This window comes from Elephas maximus, chromosome 21, assembly GCF_024166365.1.
Source record: "Elephas maximus indicus isolate mEleMax1 chromosome 21, mEleMax1 primary haplotype, whole genome shotgun sequence".
Taxonomy (NCBI): domain Eukaryota; kingdom Metazoa; phylum Chordata; class Mammalia; order Proboscidea; family Elephantidae; genus Elephas; species Elephas maximus.
The window spans coordinates 39,316,539-39,335,440 of NC_064839.1; the positions used below are offsets into that span (position 1 = coordinate 39,316,539).

The 18,902-nt window shown below is 37.6% G+C and overlaps 1 protein-coding gene across 18 annotated transcripts in view; it reads left to right on the plus strand.

Moving 5' to 3' along the window:
- Positions 1-18,902, plus strand: part of HYDIN (HYDIN axonemal central pair apparatus protein) — a 443,907-nt gene that overhangs the window by 14,315 nt on the left and 410,690 nt on the right. For 16 of the 18 annotated variants that reach the window (XR_007514557.1, XR_007514558.1, XR_007514559.1 and 13 more), the window contains one exon: positions 16,413-16,536. The exons of the other annotated variants lie outside the window; for them this stretch is intronic. The gene's annotated coding sequence lies outside the window, so the exon portion shown is untranslated. The remainder of the gene's footprint in view (positions 1-16,412; positions 16,537-18,902) is intronic. 18 annotated transcript variants of the gene reach the window in all.

Sequence of the window (18,902 nt, forward strand, 5' to 3'; positions counted from 1 at the left end):
CAACACCATGATTTAAAGGCATCAATTCTTTTTAGGTCTTCCTTATTTATTGTCCAGCTTTCACATGCATAGAGGTGATTGAAAATATCATGGCTTGGGTCAGGTGCACCTTAGTCCTGAAGGTGACATCTTTGCTTTTTGAACACTTTAAAGAGGTCTTTTGCAGCAGATTTGCCCAATGCAATATGTCATTTGATTTCTTGACTGCTGCTTCCATGGGCGTTGATTTTGGGTCCAAGTAAAATGAAATCCTTGGCAACTTCAATCTTTTCTCCTTTTATCATTATGTTGCTTATTGGCCCAGTTATGAGGATTTTTGTTTTCTTCATGTCAAGGTGTAATCCATACAGAAGGCTGTAGTCTTTGATCTTCATCAGTAAGTGCTTCAAATCCTCTTCACTTTCGGCAAACAAGGTTGTGTTATCTGTATATTGCAGGTTGTTAGTGAGTCTTCCTCCAGTCCTGATGCCCCTTTCTTCTTCATATTGTCCAGCTTCTCACATTATTTGCTCAGCATACAGACTGAATAGGTATGGTGAAAGGATACAACCCTGAAACACACCTATCCTGATTTTAAACCATGCCATATCCCCTTGTTCTGTTCGAACGACTGCCTCTTGGTCTATTCCACATGAGCGCAATTAAGTGTTCTGGAATTCCCAATCTTCCCAATGTTATCCATAATTTATTATGATCCATGTAGTTGAATGCCTTTGCATAGTCAATAAAATGCAGATAAATATCTTCCTGGTATTCTCTGCTTTCAGCCAAGATCCATTGGACATTGGCAATGATATCCCTCTTTCCACATTTTTTTTTGAATCCAGCTTGAATTTCTGACAGTTTTCTGTTGATGTACACCTACAAAATTAAAAGTAATTTTTGATATCTAATACATCTATGTCCCATTTTTCTTGATTGTCTCCAAAATGTTCTTGTTGTTTTTAGTATTCTTGGCTTGTTCAAATCATGATCAAAAAAAAAAAAGGTCCACAATTTGTATTTGGTTGGTATTTTCCTAAAACACTCTCTTTCTCTCTCTTTAACTTATGGAAAATTTCAAACATATACAAATAAGTAGAGAGACTAGTATGTGCCTATCATCCACCTTCAACAGTTAAAATGTATGGAAATGACCCCAACTTCTTAGATATAATATTTTTATCTTTTTTCCTTTTCTTTTCTTCCTTTGCTCAGTACCATGGCAAGTTTTATTATAGCTTCCTGGGGGTATGACGGAGTAGCCAGTTTGACTTTTGAGCCCCAGCCTGTGGCAGAGAGGGTCTTTTATTATATTTCCCATCTCAAACGGGATGTGATATTTGACTTCTATCCCCTTGACCAGCAAGGCCACCAAAACCAAGGCGCACCTTTTCCCGGATCAGCAGATGCCTGAAGGACAAAGTGACTATGGTGTTCTGGAGTTTTGCTTACTCCTCTAGTGCTTGATTTCTTTTAGGCTTTGGTCTGATAATGGCTTTTAGCTTGACAGCTCTTTAGTGCTTTTAAAGAGATTTAAAATTTTTTCACTTAGAGCTTTTTACTGCGTTCACATGGATGGTTGATCTAAGTAACCATTATCTGATGTTACTGGAAATGGAAGTCCTCCTCTCTTAAATTTTAGAGAAAATTGTATTGTTCTTATTAGAGATTTGGGCTAGATATAGATATTTTTCATATTTTAATGGGAATCGATCTAGCCAAGCCCTGTGAAAGCAACACACTAAGAATTTCCTAGGCAATATTTACCAGCGTGATATCTGAAAGAAAGAAAATAGCCCTGTTATATGCCAGAGAGCTTAAGTACGGTGTTATACTTTGCAACCAATCTCTGTCATTGGTTTTCATCACTGAATTCTGTTATGACAGCCATCCAATATGAATTAAAAGAATTAGATTTGACATTTTAATAAAAGTAGGACATGCATTTAATAAGTAGCTGCTAGTGAGAATGTACAAACCCGTGATCAGTGCTGAAAGCACTCAATTGAGAAGGGTCAAACTAGCTTGTTGTTCCCTTGCTTCTGGGAATTGCCACATTCCTAATGGCTGGAGAGGACTGATGAAAGCGCTAGTCCCTTTCTTCACTGATGTCAGTTGGAGCTGTGGAAGGGTCAGTGAGTAAATGCAAGTTTGCTCTGGTATATATGACTGGCTTTATTAAAGGAACTCTAAACGTTGTCCATGAAAGGAAATCTGATTCCCAGGCATTATGTTTTGTTAGAGGGAACTGGTTAATGAATAGGATCATTTAAAATAATGTTCACAAATAACTGTTAAGTTGTTAGTACTTGGAGAAAATGCATGTAAAATGTATTCATTTTCTTTAAAGGATTTTTCTCAGTAACCCTCTACAGACTTTAAAATCTGAATATCAAGTATTTCTAGTTATCTCTTCTGGACTTAACACACTCTGAAAAACCAGGAACCTTAGGACACGTGTGAGCTTCTGTAGAGACCTTGCTATGTGGTACTTGTATTCAAATGTAGGCATGGTAGTAGCAGAATAATTGGGTATGGAATTACCTGTCCTATGTTACCTAACCCAGATATCTAGTGACTTTTGTTGATTTCCAGATTTTTAGGCATTGTAAAACACACTTGGCATCCTTGGTACAAATAAATAGTCTACAAATTACATACAAGCACAAAATGTGTAAACTTATTATCTCCTATAGGGTTGCTGTGAGTCAGAATCGACTCGATGGCAATGAGTTTGTTTTTTTGGTTTTAATATAAATGCAGTATTTTCAACTTGCTTGGAAATAGTAACTCAGTTTTTACCATTGACCAGTCAGTGGTTATTTGCAAATATTTCTAGTAAACTTCCAGCAATCAAGAAACAAATTTCAGGTAAATGTGTGTTTCCTAAAAATATAACAATTCTATAATAACAGAGTGCTAGGTTTCAAGTAACAGAGCCTTGCTTCAATTCGGCTTAATCAAAATAAGGAATTTATTAGTCCATTTAGTTAGGAAACTGGGATGGCTCACAGGATGAAGATGAGCCACAAATACCATGACCTCAAAGATTAGAACTGTTCTCAATGACACTGTGATTCACTCGTATTCATCTTTCTTCCCCCCTGCCATCCATCCATGCAACCATCCATCCTGCTCACATTTCTGCTTGGCTTTGTTCTGCAGAAAGCCATCTCTGTGTGGTGGGGAAAATAGCTATAAATTCATTTTTTAGTCCAGTGAGTCCAAAGAACTTCTCTCTCTAATGCCCACCTATCATTCAAGGGAAAGATCCTGATTGGCATTATTAGGGTCACATACCCCAAAATAAGTCAGAGCATAGAAGAATAGGGTGCTATGAATGGCTAGGTCTGCCTACCACTTCTGGCCAGGGCAGTGTATTTTTAACAGAAGAAGGAGAATTGGGAGGGTGGGGAGGAGGCAGGAAATTATACTGGACAGTTAAAAGAAATCCTTTAGGGAGTATATTGTTAAAAAGGGTTAAAAGCTGTTAAAGACTATTTCTAATGAGAATGTAAGGTAAATGGGTTTGAGCAAGTGATTCACTAAACTCATTATAGGCCTTTGAGAAGATATTTTCTCGTGTTAGAAAATTCTATAGATTCAAAGAATCAATATAGTGCACTGGAGGAAAGGAAATTGAATTAGGGATTGTTGCAAGTGTTAGAGAAAGAAATTAATGTATCCACGATTTTCCTCTGCTTAGATTTTTCCACAAAGAAGTCATTGAGAAATGGTAAACTGCAGTTTATGTCTTTTTTGCTAAACTAGCAGGAGGGGACCATTATATTTATCATTTATATCATTGATTTGATAGTGAGAACCAAAGTAAGGAATTTTAGTTATTAGTGAATGGTAATTTCAGTATTTTTTCTTTGCCAATATGCAGTATGTATTTGTTTATGAGTTTGCTGCAGTGAAAACTATTTGAATTACTTTGCATAATAAAACAGATTACCTTGAGTGATGTGTGTGCGAGTGTGTGTATGCATTGAAGCAAATTTTCTAAATGAACATTCATCATGTTTAATAGAAGCCAAAGGCTTTCTCACTCTGACATACAATATTGTCTGACACAGTGCTGGAAGATGAGCCCCTAGGTTGGAAGGCACTCAAAATATACAGCAGCTGCAACAGTAGACTTGAGCATACCAACAATCATGAAGATGACACAGGGCCAGGCAACTTTTGTTTTATTGTACATGGGGTTGCCATGAGTCGGAGCTGACTCACAGCAACTAACAACTATATACATACCCTATGATCCAGCAATTCCATTCCTAAATATATATTCTGCTTGTGCTTGTGCAGAACAATTACAATGTATGAGAAACCCAGGTCTCCACATCCTTGTCATTATTTTTGTTTTAGCTATTCTGATGGGTGCATAGTAATAGCTCATTGTAGTATTAATTTGCATTTCCCTGATAACTAATGATATTGAACATTTTTCATATGCTTATTTGTTATCCATATATCCTCTTCAGTGAAATGTCTCTTTATGTATGTCTTTTGCCCATTTCCTAATTAGATTGTGTAGTAGGTAGGCAGTATAAGCCCTCCCCTCCCCTCCCCCCCCAAAAGATGTCTGTGATCTAATCCCTGGAACCAGTGAATATATTTTGTTACATGGCAAAGGGGAATTAAGGTTGCAGATGGAATTAATGTTGCTAATCAGCTGATCTTAAGGTAGCGATAATATCCTGGGCTATCATTAAAAGTGTAAGAAGGAGGCAGATGAGGAGATGAGTGATGTGATATGAGAAGGACTTGACATACCATTACTGGCTTTGAAGATGAAGGGGGCATGGCCACAAGGCAAGGAATTTGGATGGCCTCTAGAATCTGGAAAAGGCAAAGAAATGGATTCTCCCCTAGAGCCTCCAGAAAGGAACACAGCTGTGCTGACATCGTGATTGTAGCCTAGTGAGATCCACGTCAGACACTAATCTCCAGGACTTCAAGATAATAACTTTGAGTTGTTTTAAGCCACTAAATTTGTGGCAATTTCTTGCAGTAGCAATAGAAAATCAATGCAGATTATATTCTTTACTGTTAAATATTGAGAGTTCTTTATGTATTATAGATATCAGTCTTTTGTATGGTTTGCAAATATTTTCTCTCAGTGTGTAGTCTTTTTATCTTCTAACGGGGTCTTTCACAGAGCAAAAGTTTTAAATTTTGATGTAACCATCTTGTCATTCCTCAGATTCTAAGGTCACTAGCTGGTCTGCATTCTTCTCTTCACCTTTCAGAATCTTCTTTTGTTTGTTTATATATATATATATATATTTGTATACAGTCCGTGGTTTTTAGCTGTACTTAATTAGGAAGAATAGGAAAAAGTATATCTATTCCATTTGATCAGTAGTGGAAATTTTTTGCCAGTCTTTTAAATTGATTTCATGTATTAATATTTTTAATTATGAAAACTTTTAAACATGCACAGAAGTAGAGAAAATAGTATAATTCAGCTTCAGCAGTTACCAACTGTGATGTTTAAGGTCGTGTGTCAATTCGGTTCTCAGTGGTTTGGCAGTTATGTAATGATGTAATTTGTCAGTTATATAATGATATTGTCATCCTCCATTTTGTCATCTGATGTAATCATCCTTCATTTTGTGATCTGACATGAGCAGTCAGTCAATTGAAAAGGGCATTTCTTTGGGTGTGTAGCCTGCATCCAATATATATGGACATTCAGGCATTGCTCTGGGTCCTGCATCAGGCAGATCATCACCTGACCTCCAGTTCTTGGGACTTGAGCTAGTAGCCTGCCATATTGTCTTCCAGTCTTGGGATTCATCAGTCTCTGCAGCCTGTGAGCCAGTGGCCTGCTGTCTTACCTGTTGATCTTGGGATTTGTGGATCTCCACAGCCTGTGAGCCAGCAGCCTGCCATCTTACCTTCCAGTCTTGGATTTGTCAGCTTCCAAAGCACCTGAGCCAGCAGCCTGCCATCTGACCTGCCAATCTTGGGTTCATTAGCCCCTGCAGCTATGTGAGTCAGGAGAAGTCTCTAGCCTGACACCTGACCCACGGACTTGGGACTTGCCAGCCTCTACAACTGTGTGAGCCATTTCCTTCAGATAAATCTCCCTCTATGTATATGCTTCACTGGCTTTGCTACTCTAGAGAACCTAGCCTAAGACACCAACATTCTCCCATTCTTATTTCATCTACCCTCACCCCCAACTTTTTTGTTGTAGTATTTTGAAGCATATGTCAGACATAATATCTCTTTCCCTGTAAATACTTCACTAAGTATCTCTAACAGATAAGAATTTTCTTTAAGAAGACTCATACCCACAGTACCATTATCATGCCCAACAAAATGAATAAAGATTATTTTATTATCAACTATTTGTTTATTTGAATCATGATTTGACAAGGTCCGTACTTGTATTTCATTGGTCTATCTTATAAGACAGAAACCCTGGTGGAGTAGTGGTTAAGTGCTACGGCTGCTAACCAAAAGATCAGTAGTTCGAACCCACCAGGCGCTTCTTGGAAACTCTATGGCGCAGTTCTACTCTGTCCTATAGGGTCGCTATGAGTCGGAATTGACTCAACAGCAACGGATATCTTATAAGACTGTTGTAATTAATTATAATTCTCTCTCTCTCTCATGCTGTTTATTAGTTGAGTTAACTAGGTCACTTTCTGTAATATTTCCCAGATTTTGGTTTGGCAGAATTGTACTGTTACAGAGTACAGCTCTCCCTCAGCATCTGTGGGGGTTTAGTTCCAAGACCCTCATAGATACCAAAATCCACGGATGCTTATGTCCCTTATATGAAATGGCATAGTATTTGCAATCTATGCACATCCTCCTGTATACTTTAAATCATCCTAGATTACTTTTAATACCTAATACAATATAAATGCTATATAAACAGTTGTTATACCATTTTGTTTAGGGAATAATGACAAGAAAAAAAGTCTGTACATGTTCAGTACAGATGCAACCATCGTAGGACTGACTACATAGTACACATCAGACGTGGTTCAAACAATGCTCAAACGAGTGCTGGAGAGAGTCTGAGGGCCTGTGAAATGGCAGAAGGCTACAGCAGGGTATGCGTACACATCATTTCATTCACGTGGATTCAGTGTAGTGCTTGGCGTGCAGCAAATTCAAGTTTTGCTTTTTGGAACTTTCTGGAATTTTTTTTTCCTAATATTTTCACCCCGTGGTTGGTTGAATCCATAGATGAGGAACCTGTGGATATGGAGGGCTGACTGTGTACGTGTTCCTCTATTCCATGTATCTCCTGCAACCTGGCTGGTAGGTCTAGAGGCTTAATTAGATTCAGGTTCAGATTTGGTAACAGTACTATAGATGGTGGTGTGTACTACCTCACATCAGGAGGCATATAATACCTGTTTTTCACTCTTTCAGTGTTATTAGTATTGATTTAAAGGGCTCAGGTTTTGTCAGCCTGACTGAGCCATTATAAATTTCTCAGTCAGCGTTTTACCTAATTGTTTTAGCATTGATGAGCCTTTATTTCATTAAAAGGGGCTGCAAAATGGTGATTATTTTTCTGTCATTTCTTTTGCATTTATCAGCTGGAATTCTATGAAGAATAACTTTCCCTTGTCAACTATTTGGTTAGCTACAATGCAGTTTGTACAAGAAAACAGGGCAGGATAAGTGGTTGATTCTTTTTATTATTTACAAAATAATTAGATTGGTACCCTAGCAATTTCCAAAGGTGACCAGTGATTTTTTTTAAAAATCTGTTGCAGACATTTTTCTTTTCTTTTTTATGCTCAAATTGTCCCATCTTTGGTAAATGGAAATTCCTTCAAACTGCTCCTGGGTCCTTATGGCAGAATCCCAGTAGCCTTTGATAACTTCCTTATTTTATGGTATGATAGAATGTTCCAGGTTCATCTTATACATTTCCTGCCCCAGACTTCAAATTACCCATTTCTCCTAGCAGCTTTGGTTCTTTTTAGTAGTGAATGGTATTTGGAGACCACGATCTAGGTGCCTGGACTGTTATTGCTACTGGGCTTTCATTCCTTTCAGGCTCTTTTTGTGGGTAGAGCTAGGATATATGTTATTTTAAAAAATAAAAATCATCATGAGGTCACACAAATATTTTCAATTTGTATTTAAGATTGTAGGATATAAGATCTAATTTTTTTTATTTTTTATTTATTTTGTTTTGTTTTTGTTGAGAATATACACAGCAAAACATATACCAGTTCAGCATTTCTGCATGTACAATTTAGTGACATTGATTAATTTCTTTGAGTTGTGCAACCATTCTTACCCTCCTTCTCTGAGTTGTTCCTTCTCCAGTAATGTAAACTCACTGCCCCCTAAAGTTCCTTTCTTTCGAGTTGGTGTCAATTTGATCCCATATAGATAGTTCTTAAGAGAACATAATGCTTAAGGCAGACATTTTTTCCTAGTTAAGCTAAACTGTGGTTTTAAGAAGACTTTAGGGGATGTTTCTGGTTTAAGGTTTAAAGATTACCTCAGGGCAATAGTTTTGGGGATTCATCCAGCCTCCAAGGTCCAGAAAGTCTGGAGTCCATAAGAATTTGGAATTCAGTTCCGTATTTTTACTATTTTGATCAGGATGCTTCTATACAATCTTTGACCTAAGTGTTCAGAAATGTTCAGTAATGGTAGCCTGGCACCATCCCGTTCTTCTGGTGTCATGGCAAAGGAGGCAGTTGTTCTTGGAGGCAATTAGCCACACTTTCCTTTTCGTCTTCCTATTCCTGACTCTCCTTCTTCTGTTGCTCTGAGACCAATTGTTGTTCCTTGGATGGCCAATTGCAAGCACTATGATGCAGTGAACTAGGAGGTAGAGCAGAATCACGAAACACATTACTAGGCTGATTAACTGGGATGTCGCATGAAACCATGACCCTAAACCTCCAAACCAGGGAACCAAATCCCAAGAGGTGTTTACTTTAACATAAGCAGCCTTGGCATCTACTTTTTGTTGTTGTTGTTGCTATTGCAAATATATCTATCAGACAACTTTTTCCAGTTCGACTTTTTACAGGTGTAGAACTGCTTTGGTTTTATACTTTTTTTTAAATTCTAAAATGTCCCTGACAATATTGATGCAATGACTTATTTGTTCCAAAATATCTTATAACCAACATAAAGACTTATGAATGAAAAGTAAGATTTCTCTGCTATTTTCTTTGTCTTTAGAGCATATCCCATTGAGGCCATACAGTCAAAATACTGTGGAATAATTGTTTTCTCTTTGTGGTTATACCACCAACTTGATATAGAGCAAGGTTTATTTGTTTTACTTTGTTTTTAATTTTTAAAGATTGATTTTCCCCTTTTGTTTCTGCATTAATCTTTATTATTTGCTCCTTTATGGTTTCTTTTGATTTTGCTTTGTTCTTTTCTAGCTTTTTGAAATGGAATTTGATTCATTTGTTTTTATTGATATAAATACTGAGAGCCATACATTTTCTTATACTTATGCCCTTAAATGTAGCCTATACATTCTGCTACATAGTGTTTTCATTATTATTTTTCAGAAATTCTGCAATTTCTGTTTGTATTCCCTTTCACCCAAGAAGTATGTAATAGAAGGTTTTAAATTTCCAAGTGAAAGGACCTTTCTGGGTTTTTTTTGGTTTGGTTAGTTTTTTAGCTGGTTTTATTGCATTGTGATCATATATTGTTTGTGATATATCTAGCTTATGAAACTATTAATGTTTTCTTTCTTCTACAGTATATGACCAAATCTTTGTGAATGTTCCATATGCTCTTCAGGAGGTATATTTTCTTTTACTAGTATGTAATGTTTGATATATATCCCTAAGCCTATTTAATGCATTGTATTCTTTTGATATATTTTTTATTAACTTTTATTGAGCTTCAAGTGAACGTTTACAAATCAAGTCAGTCTGTCACATATAAGTTTACATACATCTTACTCCGTACTCCCACTTGCTCTCCTCCTAATGAGTCAGCCCTTCCAGTCTCTCCTTTCGTGACAATTTTGCCAGCTTCCCACTCCCTCTATCCTCCCATCCCCCCTCCAGACAGGAGATGCCAACACAACCTCAAGTGTCCACCTGATATAATTAGCTCACTCCTCATCAGCATCTCTCTCCCTCCCACCGTCCAGTCCCTTTCATGTCTGATGAGTTGTCTGCAGGGATGGTTCCTGTCCTGTGCCAACAGAAGGTCTGGGGACCATGGCCGCCGGGATTCCTCTAGTCTCAGTCAGACCATTAAGTACGGTCTTTTTATGAGAATTTGGGGTCTGCATCCCACTTATCTCCTGCTCCCTCAGGGGTTCTCTATTGTGCTCCCTGTCAGGGCAGTCATCGATTGTGGCCAGGCACCAACTAGTTCTTCTGGTCTCAGGATGATGTAGGTCTCTGGTTCATGTGGCCCTTTCTGTCTCTTGGGCTCTTAGTTGTCGTGTGACCTTGGTGTTCTTCATTCTCCTTTGCTCCAGGTGGGTTGAGACCAATTGATGCATCTTAGATGGCCGCTTGTTAGCATTTAAGACCCCAGATGCCACATTTCAAAATGGGATGCAGAATGTTTTCATAATAGAATTATTTTGCCAATTGACTTAGAGGTCCCCTTAAACCATGGTCCCCAAACCCCCGCCCTTGCGCCACTGACCTTTGAAGCATTCATTTTATCCCGGAAACTTCTTTGCTTTTGGTCCAGTCCAGTTGAGCTGACCTTCCATGTATTGAGTGTTGTCCTTCCCTTCACCTAAAGCAGTTCTTATCTACCAATTAATCAATAAAAAACCCTCTCCCTCCCTCCCTCCCTCTCCCCCTTGTAACCACAAAAGTATGTGTTCTTCTCAGTTTTTACTATTTCTCAAGATCTTATAATAGTGGTCTTATACAATATTTGTCCTTTTGCCTCTGACTAATTTCGCTCAGCATAATGCCTTCCAGGTTCCTCCATGTTATGAAATGTTTCACAGATTCGTCACTGTTCTTTATCGATGCGTAGTATTCTGTTGTGTGAATATACTGCAATTTATTTAACCATTCATCCGTTGATGGACACCTTGGTTGCTTCCAGTTTTTTGCTATTGTAAACAGAGCTGCAATAAACATGGATGTGCATATATCTGTTCGTGTGAAGGCTCTTGTTTCTCTAGGGTATATTCCGAGGAGTGGGATTTCTGGGTTGTGTGGTAGTTCTATTTCTAACTGTTTAAGATAACGCCAGATAGATTTCTAAAGTGGTTGTACCATTTTACATTCCCACCAGCAGTGTATAAGAGTTCCAACCTCTCCGCAGCCTCTCTAACATTTATTATTTTGTGTTTTTTGGATTAATGCCGGCCTTGTTGGAGTGAGATGGAATCTCATCGTAGTTTTAATTTGCATTTCTCTAATGGCTAATGATTGAGAGCATTTTCTCATGTATCTGTTAGCTGCCTGAATATCTTCTTTAGTGAAGTGTGTGTTCATATCCTTTGCCCACCTCTTGACTGGGTTGTTTGTCTTTTTGTGGTTGAGTTTTGACAGAATCATGTAGATTTTAGAGATCAGGCGCTGGTCGGAGATGTCATAGCTGAAAATTCTTTCCCAGTCTGTAGGTGGTCTTTTTACTCTTTTGGTGAAGTCTTTAGATGAGCATAGGTGTTTGATTTTTAGGAGCTCCCAGTTATCGGGTTTCTCTTCGTCATTTTTGGTAATGTTTTGCATTCTGTTTATGCCTTGTATTAGGGCTCCTAAGGTTGTCCCTAATTTTTCTTCCATGATCTTTATCGTTTTAGTCTTTATGTTTAGGTCTTTGATCCACTTGGAGTTAGTTTTTGTGCATGGTGTGAGGTATGGGTCCTGTTTCATTTTTTTGCAAATGGATATCCAGTTATGCTGGCACCATTTGTTAAAAAGACTATCTTTTCTCCAATTAACTGACACTGGTCCTTTGTCAAATATCAGCTGCTCATATGTGGATGGATTTATATCTGGGTTCTCAATTCGGTTCCATTGGTGTATTCTTTTGATATTTTATGGTCTTACTTATTTTTTGTTCACTAATATGTCTTGTGCTGCGAGTAGTAAGTTAAAATCTATTATTTGTGTGTATCTATGTATTTTTTTCTATGTATATTTGATGCATAGATATTCATAACTGTTATATCTTCATTGTGAATTATAAATTTTACTAGTATAAATATTCTTATTTGTCTTTTTTTTTTTGCCTGAATTATATTTTTATATCAGGATCACAATCCCTGCTTTCTTATTTTTTCTGCTATCATCACCCTCTCATAGATGGGTACCCCCCCCCACTCAAAACCTTGTTCGGATGGCACCATTCACACATCAAAAAGATGTGAAAAAGTTTAATACTCACATAATGAGGCTTTCTGGGGAGAGCAGGGAAGGCTGTCAAGCAGTTTAGAAAATGCCTTAAGAGAGCAGTGAAAGAATGCCGGCTTGGCTTTTACCTTGGTTAGGGGCTTGAACTGGTGTGAGTGTTCCGGTGTACATGGATGCTGGGGCTTGTGTGGTTTGAGCTTCCTGCTGGTGCCAAAGGAGAAAACTTCCAGGCTTTCTTATCACTTTGCCCAAATGCGGGGTATAAGAGGAAAGGGCGAGTAGTGGGCTTGAAAACTCTTAACAATGAAACATCAGAAATGGAATCTCTTTATGACAGTTTCTGTTTGTCTGGGAAATCTTTGTTCATGTATGTTTTGCGTTTTTGGTTCACTGTGTTTTAGTTTTATCTGTTGTATATATAATGAAGTTGGGTTTTCCTTCATGATCCAATTTGAAATATTTTTCTTCTGATTGACACACCAATTCACTTTTATTGCTATACCTGATATATTTGGTCTCAACTCTGCCATATTATTTTATATTATAATAACTGTGTTATTACATTTGATCGATTGTTTCTCTTTCTATATTTAGTGTGTCTTTATTTTTTTCTAGAATTTCTTTTGGTATTTAGGAAGGTTTATCTTTATGTTTCAGTAGTTTTCTTTGTACATAAACCCTTTATAGAGCCTGTATTATTTATGTAACTATTACCAAATTAATTATGTAACATATTATCAAAACTTAGTGGCTTAAAACAATGAACATTTATTTTCTTGCAGTTTCTGTGGGTGAGGAATCTGAATGAGGATTAACTTGGTACCTTCTGCTCAGAGTCTGGCCTGATCAAGATGTTGGCTAGGACTGTAGCCATCCCAAGGCTTACCTAGGGCTGGAAAGTCAGCCTCCAAGCTTATTTACGTGGTTGTTGGCAGGCCTCAGAAGATCCGTTTCCAAACTCACTTACATCGTTGCTGGCAGACCTTGGTTCCTCACTACATGGGTCTCTCTATAGGCTTCCCAAGTGTCCACACAACATGGCAACTGGTGATCCGAGAGAGAGAACCAGAGGGTGCCCAATAGGGAAGCTACAGTCCTTTTATAACCTAATTTCAGAAGTGACATCCCATCTCTTATGCCATATTCTGGTTTTTAGAAGTAAGTACTTAAGACAAGCCCACATTCAAGGGAAGGAGATTACACACGTGCATGCATACATGGAAACAGGTATCATTGGCTGCCATCTTAGAAGTTTCCTACCCCAATGCCCTTAATCGTCGTATCTAGTCTATTGGTTTGACTCCTTCCTATTACTAATGCAATAGACAATGATCTTATTCTACTTTTTTCTTTCTCTTTTTTCCTTTCATTTGTTTTTAATTGTATTTTTTATGCTTTGTCAGAAAACATGCTTATGTACTGTACTTCTCATGTCTTCAACTTTGTTTTCATTTTACCTCTACAATTAAATACATAAAATGCTTATTGCCAGTTCAGTTATTTTTTTAGATTTTATTAATTTTGTTGTTTTTCTTGAGAATATACACAGCAAAATATACACCAATTCAACAATTTCTACCATTTGTTGTTGTTGTTGTTAGGTGCTGTCAAGTTAGTTCCGACTTATAGCATCCCCATGTAGAACAAAACAAAACACTGCCTGGTCCTGCGCCGTCTCACAGTCATTGTTACGCTTGAGCCCATTGTTGCAGCCACTGTGTCAGTCCATCTCATTGAGGGTCTCCCTCTCTTCTGCTGACCCTGTACTTTACCAAGCATGATGTCCTTCTCCTGGGACCAATCCCTCCTAATAACATGTCCAAAGTATGTGAGACTTCTCGCTATCCTTGCTTCTAAGGAGCATTCTGGTTGTATTTCTTCCCAGACAGATTTATTTGTTCTTTTGTCAATCCATGGTATATTCAATATTATTTGCCAACACCATAATTCAAAGGTGTACCATTTAGTGACATTGATTACATTCTTCGATTTGTGCAACTATTCTCACCCTTTTTTTCTTTTTATTATTTTACTTTAGATGAAGGTTTACAGAATGAGCTAAATAATTAAATAATTAGTACATATATTGTGACATTGACTACCAACCCCACGACATGTTAACACTCCCCTCTCCTCGACCTTCAGTTCCCCTCTAGTCCTTGTCCCTGGGCAGGTGTGCCCCTTTACTCTCATTTTGTTTTATTGGCTTGTTTTATCGGCGTGTCTGATCTTTGGCAGAAGCATGAACTTTAGGAGTGACTTCATCACTGATCTAAAAGGATATCCAGGGGCCATACTCTCGGGATTTCTCCAGTCTCTGTCAGGCTAGTAAGCCTGGTCTTTTTTTTTTTTTTTTTTTTAGTTAGAATTTTGTTCTACATTTGTCTCCAGCTCTGTCCAGGATCCTGTGTTGTGATCCCTGTGAGTGCAGTCAGTGGTGGTAGCTGGGTACCATCTAGTTGTACTGGACTTAGTCTGGTGGAGGCCATGGTAGTTGTGATCCATTAGTCCTCTGGACTAATCTTCCCCTTGTGTCTTTGGTTTTCTTCATTCTCCCTTGCTCCAGTCAGGGTGAGACCAGTGGAGTATCTTAGACGGCCACTCACAAGCTTTTAAGACCCCAGATGCTACTCACCAAAGTAGGACGTAGAACATTTTCTTTATAAACTGTTATACCAGTTGAGCTAGGTGTTCCCCAAGACCATTGTCCCCAGAGCCCTCAGCCCAGTAATTTGGTCCCTCTGTGAGTTTGGATGTGTCTGTGGAACTTCCATGATCTTGCCTTGGACAAGTTGTGCTGGCTTCCCCAGTATTGTGTGCTGTCTTAACCTTCACCAAAGTTACCACTTATCTATTACCTATTTGGTGATTTTCCATCCCAACCCTTCCCTTCCCTTGCAACCATCAAAGATTGTTTCTTTTAGTGTGTAAACTTTTTCATGAGGTTTTATAGTAGTGATCTCATACAATATTTTTCCTTTTGTGATTGACTTATTTCACTCAGCATAACACCCTCCAGATTTATCCATGTTGTGAGATGCTTTGCAGATTCATCATTGTTGTTTATTGTTGCATAGTACTCCATTGTACGTATGCACCATAGTTTGTTTATCCATTCATCTGTTGATGGGCATCTAGGTTTCTTCCATCTTTTTTGTTATTGTGAACAATGCTGCAATGAACATGGATGTGCATATATCTATTCGTGTGATGGCTCTTATTTCTCTAGGATATATTTCTAGGAGTGGGATTACTGGATCATAAGGTATTTCTATCTCTAGCTTCCTAAGGAAGTGCCATATCGTTTTCCAAAGTGGTTGTATCATTTTGCATTCCCACTAGCACTGCATAAGAGTTCCAACCTCCTTGCAGCTTCTCCAACATTTATTTTCTGTTTTTTTGATTCGTGCCAGTAATGCTGGGATAAGATGGCATCTCATTGTGGTTTTGATTTGCGTTTCTTTAATGGCTAGTGGGAAACCCTGATAGCGTAGTGGTTAAGAGCTACGGCTGCTAACCAAAAGGTCAGCAGTTCAAATCCACCAGGTGCTCCTTGGAAACCATATAGGGCAGTTCTACTCTGTCCTATAGGGTTGCTATGAGTCAGAATCAACTTGACAGCAACGGGTCTGGTTTTTTTCTTTTTTTTGGTTTACTCGCTAGTGATCGCAAGCATTTCCTCATCTGTCTGTTAGCTGCTTGAATGTCTTCTTTGATGAAGTGTCTATTCAGTTTCTTTGCCCATTTTTTAAATTGGCTTGTTTGTCCTTTTGTTGTAGAGGTATTGGTTGGATTTCCCTGAAGATTTTAGAGATTAGACCTTTGTCAGATTTGTCATAGACAAAACTTTTTTCCCAGGCTGTAGGTTCTCTTTTTACTCGTTTGGTGAAGTCTTTTGGTGAGCGTAAATGTTTAATTTTTAGAAGATCCCAGTTCTCTAGCTTATATTCTGGAGTTTGTGTGTTGTTAGTTATGGTTCGTACACTGTTAGATGTTGTGTATTAGGGTATTGTTCTATGATCTTTAGTTTTTGTTTTTATGTTTAGGTGTTTGATTCATTTTGAATTAGTTTTTATGTATGGTGTGAGGTATGGGTCCTGTTTCATTTTTTTTTTTTTTTTGCAGGTGGACATCCAGTTTTGCCAGCACCACTTGTTAAAAAGACCATCTTTTCCCCACTTGATGGATGCTGGGCCCTTGTTGATCAGGTGGCCATAGATGGATGAATTTACATCTGGGCTCTCTTTTGGTCAGTGTATCTGTTGTTGTACCAGTACCAGACTGTTTCGACTACTGTAGCCATATAATAGGTTCTGAGATCAGGTAGTGCGAGTCTTTTCATCTTCTTCAATAGTGCTCTACTTATTCAGGGCCTCTTCCCTTTCCATATAAAGTTAATTAGTTTTTCCATCTCTTTAAAGAATGTTGTTGGTATTTAGGTAAGGATTGCTTTGTATTTGTAGATTGCTTTGGGTAGAATTGACGTTTTCATAATGTTGAGTCTGCCTATCCATGAGCATGGTATGTTTTTTCATTTATGGAGATCTCTTTTGGTTTCTTGCAGTAGTGTTTTGTAGTTTTCTTTGTATAGGTCTTTTACATTCCTGGTTAAGTTTCTTCCTAAGTATTTTATTTTTTTAGGGGCTATTGTAAATGGTATTCTTTTCTTCATTTCCTTTTCATTGTTCTGTTTATTGGTGTATAGGAATCCAACTAATTTCTGTATGTTTATCTTGTATTCTGCTACTTTGCTCTATCTTTCTATTACTTCCAGTAGCTGTCTCGTGGAGTCTTTTGGGTTTTCTATGTGTAGTATCATATCATCCACAAATAGGGACAGTTTTACTTCTTCATTACCAGTTTGGTTGCCCTTTATTTCTTTTTCTTGCCTAATTGCTCTAGCGAGGACTTCCAGCACAATGATAAATAGGAGTGGTGATAAAGGGCATCCTTGTCTTGTGCCTGTTCTCAAGGGGAATGTTTTCAGCCTCTCTCCATTAAGAATGATGTTGGCCATTGGTTTTGTATAGATGCCCTTTATTATGTTGAGAAATTTCCCTTCTATACCTATTTTTTTGAGAGTTTTTATCAGGAATGGGTGTTGGACTTTGTTGAATGCCTTTTCTGTGTTGATTGAGATGATCATGTGATTCTTTTCTTTGTTTATGTGGTAGATTACATTGATTGATTTTCTAATGTTGAACCATCCTTGCATATCTGGTATAAATCCCAGTTGGTTGTGGTATATTACTTTTTTGATATGATAACTGAATTCTATTGGCTAGAATTTTGTTGAGAATTTTTGCATCTGTATTCATAAGAGATATTGATCTGTAATTTTCTGTTTTTGCAGTGTCTTTGCCTGGTTTTGGTATCAGGGTCGTGCTGGCTTCGTAGAATGAATTCAGAAGTATCCCTTCCTTTTTTATGTTCTGAAATAGTTTGAGTAGTACTGGTGTAAGCTCTTCTCTGCACTTTTGGTAGAATTCTCCAGTGAAGCCATCTGGGCTAGGGCTTTTTTTTGTTGGGAGTTTTTTTTTTTTTTTTAACCTTTTCAATCTCTTGTTATAGGTCTGTTCAGATTTTCAACTTCAGCTTGTGTTAGTTTGTGTAGGTAGTGCATTTCCAGAGATTTGTCCATTTCCTCCTAAGTTTTCAAATTTATTGGAGTATAGTTTTTCATAGTACTCTGTTGTGATCCTTTTTATTTCAGTTTGGTCCCCCATTTCATTTCTTATTTGGGTTTTTTGCATCCTCTTCTGTTTTTCTTTTGTCAGTTTGGCTGGTGATTTGTCAATTTTGTTGATCTTTTCAGAGAACCAACTTTTGGTTTTGTTGATACTTTCTATTTTTCTATTTCATTCTTTTCTGCTGTGATCTTTATTATTCCTTTCTTCTGGTGGCTGTGGAATTCTTCTGCTGTTCCCTTTCTATTTGTTCAAGTTGTATAGTTGATGCTTTTGATCTTGTCCCTTTCTTCTTTTTCAATGTGTGCATCTATTGCTATAAATTGACCTCTGAGCACTGCCTTTGCTGTGTCCTAAAAGTTTTGGTATGGTGTGTTTTCATATTTGTTTGATTCTAGGAATTTTTTTATTCCATCTTTGATTTCTTCTATATTACCCAGTGTATTTTAAGCAAAAATACAAAAATAGTCTAAATGCACCCATAAAGAGACAGAGAGTGACAGAATGGATAAAAAATAGAATCCATCAATATGCTGTCTACAAGAGACACACCTTAGAAACAAATAAATTTATTAAAAATGAAAGGATGGAAAAAATATATCAAGTAAACAGCTACCAGAAAATAGCAGGAGTGGCAATACTAATCTCAGATAAAATAGACTTAAAAAAAAATCCACCGTAAGGACAAAGAAGGGCATTATATAATGATTAAAGGCACGATCCATTGTGAAGAAGACATGACCATAATAAATATCTATGCACCCAATGACAGAGCTCCAAAATATGTAAAACAAACTAACAGTACTGCAAGGAGAAATGGACAGTTCCACAAAAACAGTAGGAGACTGCAACACACCACTCTCGGTAAAGGACAGAACATCTAGAAAGAAACTCAACAAAGATACAGAAGATCTAAAGTCCACAATCA